Here is a 14,569-nt window from a genome sequence, read left to right on the forward strand (position 1 = left end):
TTTGATTCCCGGGCCAGGCCAGAGAAGGGAAGGATTTCTGATCTGAGTGAGAGGTCCCTCTCTGCCTAAAAGCACATTAAAAGTAATAATAGAAGATGAATGAGGGGGAGTTTTTCATTTTCATTCCATCCAAGTGGAAACTTTTCTGCAAAGAAACAAAGAAGGGGGTGGAGACAGAAGGCAGAGGAAAGGAACGGAGGGAGGGAAGGAGGAAAGGGGTGGGGGAGAGAGAAGGCATTGCTGAAGAAGGTGGGAGGGACCCGGCTCCGGTTCGGAGCGGGGGTTGTCTCTAAAAAGAATTTCTTCTTTGACCCTGGATTCCTGCCAATACCCATCTTCCCAGCTTGGGGCACCCACTGCATTGAAGCAAGAACGGTCAAGGAAAAAGGACCTGAAGGCGGAGCAGGGCATCTTTGCCCCTAGGACCAGCCAATGAGATCCGGCAGGGCCAAGGGGAGGATCAGCCGAGGCGATAACTCAGGATAATGCCTCCCAGTCAAATCCACTCTCGCATAGGACGCTCACAATAATAATCCTGTGAGCAAAGACTTTAAGGCCTGAAGAATCTGGGTTCAAATTCCACCACTGCTAGACCTTGGTTTTTGTATCTGTAAAATGACATCTGATCTCTCTATAAGCTCCAAATATGTGATGCAATGAGGTAGGTAAGGCAATTACTATTATTGTACTTAATGGTTAAAAATAATCTAGTGTAAGGGGGAAGCTAGGTAGATAGAGCATCAGCCCTGGAGTCAGGAAGACCTTAGTTGAAATCCAGTGGCAGACATGTACCAGCTGTGTGACCCTAGGCAAGTCGCTTAACCCCATTGCCCCTAAAAATAATCTAGCATATAATACACAATTTGCAGTATTTTGAAAACCAGACAGGAGATAACTAATGTATAAATAGAGACCGTTAAGAGACTTGTAAGTTTGGTCAATTATTATTAACACTGTGCTACTGAAAAGGCAGCTGAGGATCAGGGGTGGTCACTTGGCCAAGGTCATACAACTGATAAATAAGAGCCAGGATTCAATTCCAGGTCTTCTGACTCCAAAGCCAGTGTATTCTATTATGGAATCATGGATTTAAGAGCTTCCGGGAATCTTGGAGATCACTGATTCCAACTCCCTGATTTTGTTGTTGTTTGGTCATGTCTGACTCCTCATGACCCCATTTGAGGCTTTCTTGGCAAAGATACTGGAATGATCTGTCATTTCCTTCTCTAGCTCATTTGACAGATGAGGAAACTGAGGCAGACAGGGTTAAATGATTTCCCCAGGGTCACATAGCCAGCAAGTGTTTGAGGTTGGATTTGAAGTCAGCTCTTCCTGACTCCAAGTTTAGCGCTATATTCACAGTACCACACAGCCACTTTCCTTCTTGGAGGTAATAGAGGGTCAGTATTCTTTCTTGTGGTTCATTCACAAAAGGCCATCTCTGAAGACCTTAGTTATTTTCCACCAGGTCAAGTTGTGAGTCACTGAAAACAAATTGTGGATGTTACCCAGCATTGCTCCAGCTGCCAACTAACTGATCAATCACTTAATCCCTTCTGTGCCTCAGGATCAATTTTAGTGGCAGGTTCCAGGACCAGAGCATGGCCAAGGCCATTTCCTCATCACTCAGAATGCTGACTGTGTGGAAACAGGGGGTCCTGTCAAGGATGACCTTGGCACCCCACTTACAAAATGGTCCCATTTCCCCTCCCTTCCCCTCCTTCACTACACAGACTTTGGGCATCTCTCTTACCATGAAAACTCCATAGGATCATGTGATAGAATTATCAGTGTAGAAGGGACCTTGAAGGCTATAGAGTCCTTACACTTTACAGATAAAGAAACTGAGGTCTGAAGCCTAAGCTAAAGTAGAGCTGGAGGAGACCTCAGAAGCCATCTAGTCTCCCCCTGTCACTTTACAGTTGAGGAAACTGAGACTCAGGGGGAAGAAAAACCTTGCCCATAGTCACCCAGCTAGTGTCAGAGCCAGGATTCAAATAAACCTCAGAACTGAACCTCAACAAACCTGAACTGGTGAGGAAATGCCTTTTGCCAGTACAGATCAGCCCTTGCTCTCCAACGTTATGGCTTGTCCAGCCAGTGTGTATCAGAGACAGGTCCTGAACCAATGTTTTCCACAGTGTGAGGCCACTGGTCTATCCATCATGTTTACACTGCCTCCCTGATGTTTACAGAATGATGTGAGGCTTAGCTCACTGCATTCTCACAATCAGTTTTCTGGTTAGTGATAAAACTTTGTTAGCCCCATTTTGCTGATGAGAAAATTGAGGCCCTGAGGAGTTAAGTGACTCAGCCATAGTCCCAGAATTACTGAGTGTCAGAGATGGAAGTCCAATGCAGGTTTCTTCTGACCCACATTCAACCCTCTTGCTGCTAATAACATACTATTCTCCTCATTAATTCATCTGATGATTTCAAGATTCTTGGAGGCCCCCAGAGACAAGTTGAATATGTAATGGGGAAAAGGAATTCTTAGGACATGCTTTTAGAAAATCATGTACTTAGAAAGCCCTCAGAGATGGCTGCATTTCCCCATGTCTCCATGGATTATTTTTTTTTCCTCCCTTTAAATCCCTTTAAAACCACCACTAGTAGGTGGTTAAAATGATGAACTAAGAGTGATCAGTCCTGTGTATTGCACAAATGTGGAGGTGTGAAGTAGAAAGAGGAAAGGTCTAACTAGGGGACTGGATTCCATGCTAGCTTAAGTAGTTAGTTAGTCCTAAAGCAACTGAGAGACCCAAGCATAGCTAGGTTGGTAAGCATCCAGACTGGGATGAGGAGGGTGGGGGCAGGATACCAGGGACCTGGACATCCCCATGAAGCTTGTGATGGTGTCAATATTTACTATTGTAGTATTCCCTCTGGGGCTACTCCACCAGTTCACACTTTTGGGCTAGATCCCCAGCGGGAGAGATTACCCCAGATTCTAGGTACTCTGTGGTTTTACATTCCTAAAACTATAGCTCACGAGCCCCCACCATTGGGCTTTTCTTCAATAATCAGCCAGTAGACACAATTAGCTCAAGTCAAAGACATCATAAGAATAATGGATTAGAAAATATTCCTTCCCTCCTGTACTCCTGCCCTCCCCACCTCCAAAGCTGGGACTCAGTGTTTCACAACTACATACAGTAATAGTGCAAAGAATGGGCACATGTAGAGAGTCCACTAACAGAGAGACAGAGTGAGGTAGGGAACATATGTGACCCAAGCAACTCATGGTTCCAGCTCTGCAGGACCTGATGTCCTTTCCCTTTTCTTAGAGTCCTCATATTACTCCTTCCATGCCCAACATCTCTACTAGATAGGTGTCTCTTCTGGGCTCCTTAGACCCACCCCTCTCCTCTTCTTAACTCCCAATAGCCAGGGCAGGATATCTTGTGTAGTGGCTGAACTCACACTCCTTGGAGCTAGCTCCTCCTTGGCCACTTCCCCAGCATAGGTAGGTAGCACAGTGTAAACAGTGCTGGGCTTGGAGTCAGGAAGGCTTGAATTCAAATCCTACCTTCGACACTTAGCTGTATGACCCTTGGCAAGTCACTTGACCTCTGTTTGCCTTAATTTCCTCAACTGTAAAATGGAGATAATAACAACACCCATCTCCCATCATTATTGTGAGGATCAAATGAGGCCACATTTGTAAAGTACTTGGCACATAGTAGGTGCTTGTTCCCTTTCCTTCTTACAGTCAAGTGACCCTTTCTCAAAATGATGTTTTAAAATGCATAAAAGAACGCATAGTATTGCAAAGAAAACCAATTATATTGAAATACAGTTATCAAAATATTTTTTAAAAATTGTTCACAGTTCTATGAACCCTTCCTTGCCCATAGAGAGTATATTTCACTTTTTGAAGGGCTACCAGGGACTTGTCAAATTCCATGGGCCAGTCATCTCTTCGTTTTTGTTCAGTTGTTTTCAGTTCTGTCCAACTCTCCATGACCCCATCTAGGGTTTTCTTGGCAAAGCTACTGGAGTGGTTTGCCATTTCCTTCTCCAGCTCATTTGTCAGGTGAGGAAACTGAGGTAAATAGGGTGAAGTGACTTGCCCAGGGTCACACAACTATCAAGTGTCTGAGGCTGGATTTGGACTCAGGTCTTTCTGATTCCATCTATCACTGCACCTTACATGAGGAAACAGGCTGTACTGCGATACACCAGCAAATTTGAATGGAATGAGAACACCTAGCTCTGGCCTATCCATTCAGGTATCTCCCCCCAATATTCTCCGGCTTCTTTGAGAAAAACATAAGGAAAAGGCAGTGTGGCAACATGGTTAGCAAATGGGCCTGGGAGTCAGAAAGATCTAGGTTCCAGTCCCATTTCTGACATATCCTGGCTGTGTGACCCTAAGTGGATCTCAGTGCTCCTGATAACTCTAAGACTGAACTGTAAGAGTTGGTGTCAATCTGCATTGGTAGAGGGAGTTACAAGACTGGTTCCCAAAAAGGGGGAAAAAACCTACAGGGGAAAAGCAGCAGGTTTTTAGAAGGGTCTTCTGCCTCAACTCACCCAAATTCATTTTATTACAGCCTCAGATGGCCTTGGAGGAGACCCAGGCATCCTGCCTGCCTCTTCCCAGACCCAGATACAACGTTTTCTGTTAGTCACAAGGGGGTTATTTATCATCTCTTTTCCTTCTTGAGCTGCTTCCTGTCTGGTGGGTTCCTTCGTTCCTGCTGGATGTGAAGCATTTCCTCTCTCGTTTGGGGTGGTGAGAAGCTACTCTGTGCCTTGGTCTTCTAAGCTCTGTGTGAAACATCCGCAAGCTTCCATGGAGCCTCTGGGACCCTCCTCTAGAGACTCAGATTCCATTGTGCCTTGGGGAGAAATCAGCCATTAACCAGGAAGGCCAGAGCCCACCTGATGCCCCCCTAGATTCAATAGCATCTCCAGAAGGAGCTGATCTGCTGCCTTGTAGACTTAGCTGTTTGCAGTGTAGACAAGGAGGATGGTGGTTCTCTGACTGGGCAGTTCCAGGGCAGACGTGGGCACAGAAGAAAACATATGTGCTCATAAAACAAGGTGATAATACTCTTCTCTGAACTGGGCCATTTCATTCAGTTCCCTTTAATTCATTTGAACATATTAATTATGTGCGCAAATAATAGCCCAGGCAGTGTGGTAGTGGACTGAGTCCAGAAGCCAAGGAGACCCAGGCTTGAGGTCTGCCTCTGATATATCCTGTCTGTGAGATCTTGAAGCAATCTCCTAAGCTCTCAAAACTCTGGATACATCTCTAAGATTCTAAGTTGGAGAACAGTCACCCATCTGCTTTGGTAGAGTGGTGTCCTCATAGGATAAGAAATAGTTGGATAAAAGACAAACTGTGGAATCCAGAGGACCAGAGTACCAAGCCCTACCTCTATCTCATACTAATTAGTGTGACCATGAAACAAGTCTCTGAGACTCTTAAGTTGCACAGAGGTTGTTGGTCGGAATCAATGAAGGGAGTTTCCACACAGGGACTTCCTCATACCAAAGAACCCATTGGTGTTGATTTTTAAAAAATGTGTGGCACAAAAACAAGACGAAAATATGGTCCCTTCCCTTACAGTTTGTATTCTGTCAGGAGGAAGACACAAAATAATTTGGTGCAGTGGATGGAGTGCCATGCCTGGAGTCTAGAAGACTCATCTTCCTGAGTTCAAAATAGGCCTCAGTCACTTATTGACTCTGTGACCCTGGGCAAGACATTTAACCCTGTTTGCCTCAGTTTCCTCATCTGTCAAATGAGCTAGAGAAGGAAATGGCAGACTCCTCCAAGTATCTTTACCAAGAAAACTCCAAATGAGGTCACAAAGAATTGGGGCTAATTTTGAAGAGGTTGATTAGGTGAGGGTACAAAAGAATATGTCATCTGAGGACTAATGAAAGCTCTCAGGGATGTTTGTCCTGTAGGAGAAAAGAAGACCATCAGCAAGTTTTTATTAAGTGCCTACTGCGTGCTAGGCCCTGAGGATACAGGTATAAAGAATAAAATAATCCTTACTTGTAAAGAGTTTACAGTCTAATGGAAGAGCAAACACGCACGCAGAAACATGCATGCAGTTTAAAAAGAGGCCGTTCCTACACAAAGCAGTGAGATCCAAGAAAGCTTGAGATGGAGAGAGTCACAGGGCAGAGGGCAGAGGGCAGGATTCTGGTGGGGGGAAGATGCTGACGATGGCTGATGGTCATAACTGGCTTTTATCCTGGTTTAGGCCAGAAACAGGTCTAGCCCCCTAGAAAGATCAATAAAATCAGGGTGTTTGCTGCCACTTAGGAGAGGCCATTCATTATAATGATAATAATGCAATTTAATTGTATGTACAGTTATATACACATAATACAGTTCTATTATTATTACTAACACTAAAAAAGAATAATGTTACTGGAGTGGTGAGAAATGTCCTGATTTTGGAGTGGAGAATATGTATGCAACTACATACACATTGTGTTCTATAGGATTGTACATATGTAATCTATATCAGATTGCTTGCCATCTTGAGGAGGGGGAGAGAAAGGAGGGAGGGAGAAAAAAATTCAGGGCTCAGAATCTTATGAAAAATGAATGTTGAAATTATCTTTAAGTGAAATTGGGAAAAAATGAAATATGATTTATTTTTATTAATTTATTTATTAAACACTACATGCATATATGTATATATAGGCATTTACGGGGTGTAGTGGATAGAGCACCAGGATTGGAACTATGAAGACCTGAGTTCTAATCCAGCCTCAGACACTTGCTAGCTGTGTGACTCTGAGAAAGTCATTTAACCCAGTTTGCCCTCAGTTTCCTCATCTGTCAAATGAGCTGGAGAAGGAAATAGCAAACCACTCCAGTATCTTTGCCGAATGAGGTCAAAGAGTCAAACATGACTGAAAAATAATGTGTATATAGGCCTTCATAAATGAATAAGCATTGTTAAATGCTTATTATATAGTGCCAAGCACTACTATAGACTGGGGGCCTTCAAGGAGCTTACGTTGTATTGCATGTGTGTGTGTGTGCATATGTGTATGTGTATGTGTGTGTATGTGTCTATGTGTCTGTGTACGTATTTCAGTATACATGAACATAAATGCTTGACATTGGGAGCCACTGACCAAGATCTCTTATCCAGTCTCCTCCAGAATCACCATTCAATCCGTGTTCTGGCTCTCTTGTCCTCTCTCTGTGCCCTAGGTCAGGGACTCCTCACAGGCCAGACCTGCACAACTTGGCAGTAGGTAGGGGCTAAAATTAAAAAAGGTTAAATTTCTTGGGACCACAGACAGGTCAGACTAGAGACAGACTGACAATGGTTGGTAGCTATAGGTCATGTGGCAAACAGGAGCCTGTGCAGTGATAATCCTACAGTTTTTGTGGCTGCCCCAAATTCTTTGACCTTATGTTGTGCAGGCCTGCCCTAGGCCTTCCTCCAGAGGATTATGGTGCCTTTGCCCAAGGGGTTGGTGATAAAACCTGTATCGTTTGCATTTTTCTGAGACAGGAGAGGTACTTTGGTGGCCTACTACAGAGCACCATTCAGTGGCCCGGTCACCCAGGGATATGTCAGGCTTTCCTGATGAGACTTGGCCCTCTCTAGTTCCTGCTTCTCCACTTAACAGTGAAACCATCTTCACCTGGCTCATCTCCAGCATATCACAAGGGAGGCTAGTTTGCCTTGTGCTTGGGCCATTAAAAATCAGACCTGGGGTGTTCCTCCGTAGGGCTGGAGTAAACAGGAGTGAGGCTGGAAGGGTGGAGACAATATTTTTCTCTCACTTCACAGGACTGACCCAGATAAAGGAAGTGTCCTCATGCTCTGGGCATCTTCGACACCAGATAGCTGACTGTTAAGCCTCTGTCTTTCAAGAGGAAGGAAGTGATGAGCCACGGCTCTGAATACTCCTGGGGCAGAGGCAGAGGACTGAGTGAGAATGGGAGAAAAGGCAAGATAGGCTGACAGGGCATCATTTAAGATTTGTGATTTCCCTCTAGAAAACTGACGATGCCCATCTCTCCCGCTCCATTTGTACACAGCATGGTGCAGATGAGGGGCAGCATGGTGGAGAATCCGCAGAGCTGAACCTAGCGTTTGGAGGACCTGCTCTGACATATACTAGCTATGTGACCCTTGCTAAGTTACTTTATCCCTCAGTGTCGCAGGCAACTGCCTAAGGCTGGAATTTCTATCCTAGTCCAATTATGTATCTGTGTTTGTGATCACCACACTGATGAAACCTCAAGTCTGGACCAAGTGGGGAAAATAGAGAAATATCTTATTAATTAGAATCAAACCTTAATTAAGAAGGGGCCAGCTGCCCTCTAGGGATTCAGCCTGTTAGGGAGAGCCAGCCCAGAACATGAGCTGCAATGGGAAGCCTCTTTCATTCAAACCAAACAGAGGATTTGATCCTGGAGGCCATATGGAGCCATTGAAGTTGATTGAATAGTGGAGAGACTCTGTCTTGGCAGTCAGAGAAGAACTTTTGCCTGGAGATCATCCATGTTAAGAGGCAAGCCTGGCCATGAGGTCACTTTGCCTACTTATCCATCGGAGTCTGTCTGTGGATAAGAGGACAAGAAGTCTGGGTCCCAGTACCAAACCCTACCTTTTCCTAGCTGTGTGATCTTGAGTTCCCTTGGGGTTCCTCAGATTTCTTCCTTAATGAAATTAAAGAGTTGGACCCTTCCTGCCATCTCTCTGTGACTAGATGATCATTGGTGTCTCTTCCGGCTCCGGCATTCTCAGGGTCTAGGATTCCACACATCCCAAGAGGCCCAATAGACAAATCCAGGGCCTTCTCTTTTTCCTGTCCACTCTTTCCCCAATACTTCCTGACCTTTTAGCTTGTCATTACCATGCAATTCTTCCAGGACCTCATGGAAATAACCATTGACCTACTTTGGCGGCTTGGAATACTTAGAAAGCCATGCTAAAGTGGTTTGGAAATTCCACCTTCCTCCAGGTCCCCCAGATCTGCAGTAAGCGCCTACCATTTCCTTCTAGATAGGGACCAATGAGGAGCAAAGACATTGCATTTTCTCCAAAACCACAGCTTGCTTTTTTAAAGCAGAAACTTCATTCATTCTCAGACTAAACTACCCACGGCTCCCTAGAGAGCGGGCTGAGATCATATGATCACAGAAAAAGGCCGTCTAATCTCTTCATTTTACAGATGAGGAAACTGAAACTCGTGGAGATCAATTGATTGCCCAGGTCACATAGGTAGTAAGTGAAAAAACCAGGATTTAAACCCTCATCTTATGATTCCAAACTTGATTCTCCACTATAATCAACTTCTCTTGCAAACAGGGTCATTCTTTTTGCAAAATGGGCAAATTTCTAGATTGCCCAGTTTCCCGGGGAGGCAGGACTCTGCTTCTAGCTTCAGATCCTAGGATTCTGGATTTCAAACCAGAAGGTACTGCAGGGACCATCTAGTCCAATTCTTTCCTTTATTTCATATAAGGAAACTGAGACCCAAGGGGTTTAAGGGTTTTGCATGAGATCACAAAAATACTAGTCAAAGGTAGGATTTGAATTACAGGTCTTCTCACTCCTTTGCTCTTGACATTATATCCCATTATCTCCTCCCTGATGCCTTCTCTGATTAACTAGTCCATCCCCACCCCCTGATTAGCTTCAGCAAGTTTGTGAACCCTCTATACTTGAGAGTAGAGTTTGCACTAGACTACATTCTATTTCTTTTCTTTTCTTTTTTGAGTCAACAAATCAAAATTTGTTGAGTGCCTCCCATTGCCTGGTATTAATTATTTAGGAAAGGCAAAGAATAAATTTATTGTTATGTAGTTTACCGGACTCAAAATAGTATTGTTTACAGTTATTTCAGAATAAGTTCCTTAATAGCTCACAAAATAAAAAGATAATAGTATCAGTATTTATTTTTCTTCTTTTTTAAAATTTCTGTTTCATTTAGAATCACATAACATCAGAGTTGGAAGAGACAACGCTGAACTCATCTAGCCAGTGATCACATTTGACAGAATTGGAAAATGAGGTCCCTAAAGGAAAAATAATTTAGCTAAGGTGGCACAGGATAGAACCCTGGGCCTGGAGTCAAGATGACTCATCTTCCTGAGTTCAAATCTGACCTTAGAAACTTACCAGCTGTGTGTCCCTGGGCAAGTCACTCGACCCTGTTTGTTTCAGTTTCCTTATCTGTCAAATGAGCTGGAGACAGAATTGACAAAGTATTCCTGCATCTCTACCAAGAAAACCAGAGTCAGACATTACCAATAAAATAACTGAACATCAACAACTTAGCAAAGGTCTTATAGGTTGATAGTGGCACATGGGGACCAGACCCCTTGATGGGGTCTAATGGAAAGATCACTAGGCTTGGAGTTGGATAAGCTCCAGTTCCCAATTCTCCCTCTGACTTTTACTACATGACCTTGGGTGAGTCATTCTCTTAGTCTCAGTTTCCTCATCTGTAAACTGGAAATAACAGCATCCCAAGGTATTCCCCTCACAAGGATGCTGATGGCTCAGATGACATCATGTATGGTTCTCTGGAATGGTGTTATTCCTATTTCTTTTATCTCCTGTTCTTTCTTTCTTTTTTATAAATTAACTTATTTGTTTTATTTTCAACAATCACTTCCATAAATTTTAAATTTTCTCCGCCCCCCCTTCCCTCTCCCTCCCCAAGAAGGCATGCAATCTTATATGGGTTCTACACATACATTTTTATTAAACACATTAACTCCTGTTCTTTCAAAAACCCCATACATATATTTTTCTCTGATAAGTTCTTTGAGGGCAGGAATTATTTTGTTTTTATCTCTATACCATCTTCCCACCCCCACCCCCATCAACCTGGGCATATAGCACAGGGCATAGTGAATAGCGGCCCAGTAAAAGCCAGCTCTGTGGGGTAGTTTCATTTTTATAATTTATAACCATAGGAAGTTAGTGTTACCTTCGGGGCCTCCGACATGTTAAACTACTTATCCAAAGCTACATAATTAGTTAGCATGAATCCTTGTACCTCCAGTACCAGAGATGAGCACATAGTAGGTAGGTTCTTATAAAAACACCCTATGAGAGATTGTTGACTGATCTTTGCCTATAGTCACAATGCAATGGGGTGCTCAGTGAGGCTGATTGCAGAGAAAGACAAAGGTCTGGCTAGCTGACTGGAGAAGTACAGGAAGCCAGCTTCCTCTACAGGTGACCAGAGGGTGGCCCTACTGCCCTTCCCCCCAGGGAACACCCTCCCCACCCCCAGGTCTTTCTTTACTTTCTCCTAAATGTCAAGAAGGATCTCCAGGCGTTGGCTTTTGCTTTTATAGACCTGGGCTGAATCTCCTGTCAGTTTTTAGAGCAGTTCAGACAGGAAGTTGCTGGGAAATCTTAGTATGATGAATTCCCCTCCTCTAAGAGGAAGGTTCTTGTAAAATATCTGCTGACCCCCAAGAGGAAACCTGCTTGGGCCAGGGTAGGGTAGGTGGGGTTAGACAATAGGAGAGAGTGCATTCGCCATAGGATTCCCCTCCCTATTCAATTCTGTGGTGGGCCTTAAAGTTTACACCCACCCCCAGGAGACTCCCTGACCTGGGGTAATGGGGGGGAAGGACTATCTGTGATTACTTAAGAGTCTTTCTCTTCATTCTATCATTTGCATATTGGTTGAGCTGGGAAGGCCCCTGCCCTGGAGAGTTCTGCATTTCTTCACCCCAGCAGCGCCCTCTGACCCAGTAATGGAACCTATGAAGAGAGGACATCTGTGGGGGAGGGAGGAAGGTTAGGGGCAGGGGTTCTCCCACTGCTCAGCTGGGCATGTACCTAAGAGGGAAGTTCAAGTGGGTAGTGAGGAAACTGCAGAATCTGTACCTTGTGGGGAGGGATAGATGGAGTGAGGGGGGAGGGTAGAGGAACAATAACCAGAAAGTCACTGGACTTGACCAGGTACAAGCTCTGGAAATGCCCTAGAACTCTCCTAGAATCTTCCCACTAGATCTGATGTTCCCTGGAGGCATTCCAGTAATCCAATCAACTGGTCTTTCATTGCCTGCCCCTGGCCCCACCTTAGACCTCCACTCCTTGATCCTATCTAGACCCCAGTCTCCCTTGGCCAAGTAGTCCAGGTCTCTGGAGTTCCTGGCTCTTCTCTGTTCTACTCCCATCAAGACCTTTCCTAGACCCCTCCTCCGGTCACCCCAGACTACTTGGGCACTCTTAGATCCCTCCCACAGTCTTTCTGTATGTAAGCTCCATATTGTTTTCATGGAAGCGCTCAGATTCCTTAAGAGTCTGGCCAGTAGGGTGGATTTTTAATAATCTGTGTTTGTCCTTGGTTGAAAGAAGGTTTGGGTCATTTGGGGAGGACCCACGGGGCTATTTCAGGGTCCCAGTATGCTAAACCTCAACAGCTTGACATCACCTTATCAACACCACACCCATTCCCATAAAACTTCTATTAGCTGGCCTGCATAGGGTAGTGAAACATGCATCTATCCTAGATCCAAGGTCTAGAGGGTCTTAGAAGGGACCTCCAAGGTCATCCTATTCACTCCCTTCATTCTGCAGAAGAAGAAATTTCAAGTCAGGGAGATGGAATGTCTTGCCTAAACACACAGCTTTTAAGCATCTTGAGTTGGGATTTGAACCCAGGGTCTAGAAGACCTGGACAATTTCCTGTAGCACCTTGTTGTAGTTTGTCCTTCATTCTCAGAGGACCATGGCATCAGGAAGATGATGCCATGACTTGCAAGTGAATTGGATTTAAGTGAGGGAGGGCTATGCAAAGTCACCAGTTTCACTCTCTCCTCTTGAGCATCCGATGGGTCCAGTGGTGAGATATAGGATTACTGGAGATGGCTCCTTGCCTGTAACACTAGGTCTGAGTTAGAGGAACTGGCTACAAACCCAAATATTGCTACTTACTACTTGTGTGACCTTGAGCAAGTCACCTCACATCTCTGGATCTCAATCAATCAATAAACATTTATTAAGCACCTACTACATACCAGGCACTGTGCTAAACTCTGAGAATATAAAAAGAGGCAAAAGACAGTGCCTGCCTCAGGAAACTCACAATCTGATGGGGGAGATGAATGATGCCTAGACAGATAGATACAAAGTAAGTTTGAAGTTTCTTCTTCTGTAATATGAGGTTGTTGGGCTAGATCTTTATTATTCCTTCCAACTCTAAAACCCTATGACCTTGGACATGCCACCTTCCCTGGACCTATTTTCTCCCCCAACATTTAAGAGAATTAGGTGTAATGACCTCCTTCTAGCTCTAACCTATGATTCTACGACTAGATAATGTGTCTAGTGCTTGGTGATCTCATCAATTCCAGTGGACTCAAACATCCTCTCTTGATGCAGATAACCCCCAGATCTACATACGGGTTTAACCACCTGTTGTTCATTTCACCTGGCTGTGCCATCTTCCTCAGGCCTTTCACACAGTGCCTGACACATTATAGGAGCTTTATCAATGCTCTTTGATTGCATTGCAAAATTAACACGTCCACAGCAGCCCCTGCCAAATTAAACCTACCCTTTCTCCATGTTTCCCTTCATCTTATCAAGGGGACTACCATGTTTCCGGTTGCCTAGTTTTACCATTTCTGTCATCCACACTCCCATGTCTCACTGGTTGCCAATGCTTTCAGATCTCATCCTGACCTCTCTGGCACAGATCCCCTTTTCTCCACCCACACAACCACTACCTTGGTTCAGGCCCTCCCTCCTCATGTCTCACCTGCTCTGTAGGAATAGTCTTCCAGTTGGCTTCCCAGCTCTTCCCTCTCCATCCTCTGTTGGGCTGCCAAAATAATCTTGCTAAGGCACAGGCCCGAACATGTCACTCTTCTCCTCAGACATTTTCAGAGACTTACGATTGCCTTTAGTATCAAAGACAAGCTCCCCAGGCTGGCATTGTAGTCTGCTTCCCACTGTGGGGGAGGAGGTTGAACATGAGATGGCAAGCACCCTTATCTTCCCAGACTCTGCTTTTGTGCTAAATCCTTCTAGCCAACCCAGCTGTTCCCAGAAATGGGCATTTCATCTCCAGTCTCATATTTTTGCAGGTGATACTTAGAGACCTATTCCAGCCCTCTACCAATCTATCTCGAAGAAGCAAAATATCATCATCGTTAACAAGCATTTATTAATTACCTACTGTTGACAGGTATTATGCTAAATTTTAGGGCCACAAAGTAAGGCAAAAAACACCATCCCTGACTTCAAGGACTTTGCAGTCTAACTGTGGAGACATTGTACAGACAACAATGTACACAGGAGATGTATATAGAGTAAACTGGAGGTAATCTCAGGGGGAAGGCCCTATTGGTAAGGGGATGAGGATAGGGAGTGGTGTGGGGAGGCATGTTGCAGATCAGAGAAGAAGGAGGGTACAATTTGCAGTGGGCCTTGAAAGAAGCTGGAAAGCAGAAGAGGGAGAGCACTCCATGAGCATGGGGGATAGTCAGCCAGAGAAATCAGAGAGTGTGGTTTTCCGTGAACAGCCAGTAATGCTGGAAATAAAGCAAAGGAGGACCAGAAAGGTAGGAAGGAATCAGATAGTGGCAGGTTTT

At 44.6% G+C, this 14,569-nt stretch overlaps 1 long non-coding RNA gene across 1 annotated transcript in view; it reads left to right on the forward strand.

The window, feature by feature from the left end:
• The first annotated feature begins 228 nt into the window (after positions 1-228).
• The window catches only part of LOC140524879 (uncharacterized), a 52,914-nt gene continuing 38,573 nt past the window's right edge, over positions 229-14,569 (forward strand). The window contains exon 1 of the long non-coding RNA XR_011973868.1: positions 229-661. This is a non-coding gene — a long non-coding RNA (uncharacterized lncRNA). The remainder of the gene's footprint in view (positions 662-14,569) is intronic.

Source organism: Notamacropus eugenii, chromosome 2, assembly GCF_028372415.1.
Source record: "Notamacropus eugenii isolate mMacEug1 chromosome 2, mMacEug1.pri_v2, whole genome shotgun sequence".
NCBI classification, from domain to species: domain Eukaryota; kingdom Metazoa; phylum Chordata; class Mammalia; order Diprotodontia; family Macropodidae; genus Notamacropus; species Notamacropus eugenii.